Here is a 536-nt window from a genome sequence, read left to right as displayed (position 1 = left end):
TGAGCCTGAGACTGCTCCTGAGAAGCACTTGCCCGAGCGATCGAGTGCTGGTGAGCTGTGTCTGTTTTCCAGGAGGAGCTTTGGCGTTCTTCGCGCTCTCCGTGCGCGCGCTGCGCGCACACCTGATTTTTATCAGCGGTGAACTCTGGCAACTCAATTTCCGCAGCCGAGCCCTGCAGCCAGGTTCTGCGTGGGGGAGTTGGAGCGAGAGGGTCGCACGTGAGAGCCCGTCCCATGTGCTGCACAGCACCGGTGCATCCCGCCTCTGTTCTTATTTCAGCTTTCTTGCGAGAGAGAAGGAAGCAAATGTTAACGATTTTGATTTTTGGCTTGGTTTGGATACCGAGCCAGCTCAGGCTTGGCTAACAGGCTGAGGAGCAGAACGGGGGGGAGTCCTGTTTTAAGTAGGTGCAAAGTGCTGAGACCTTCCTGTGATGTTTTGGTGGATGAAAAGCGGGACGTGAGCCGGCAACGTGCGCTGGCAGCCCGGAAAACCAACCGTATCCTGGGCCGTATGAAAAGGCACGTGGCCAGCG

At 57.1% G+C, this 536-nt stretch overlaps 1 protein-coding gene across 1 annotated transcript in view; it reads left to right on the top strand.

Annotated features, from left to right (window-relative positions):
• The window catches only part of GATAD2B (GATA zinc finger domain containing 2B), a 14,212-nt gene that overhangs the window by 884 nt on the left and 12,792 nt on the right, over positions 1-536 (top strand).

This window comes from Phaethon lepturus, unplaced genomic scaffold (genome assembly GCF_000687285.1).
Source record: "Phaethon lepturus isolate BGI_N335 unplaced genomic scaffold, ASM68728v1 scaffold33124, whole genome shotgun sequence".
Lineage (NCBI taxonomy): Eukaryota > Metazoa > Chordata > Aves > Phaethontiformes > Phaethontidae > Phaethon > Phaethon lepturus.
This window is presented reverse-complemented; position numbering and strand designations above follow the sequence as displayed.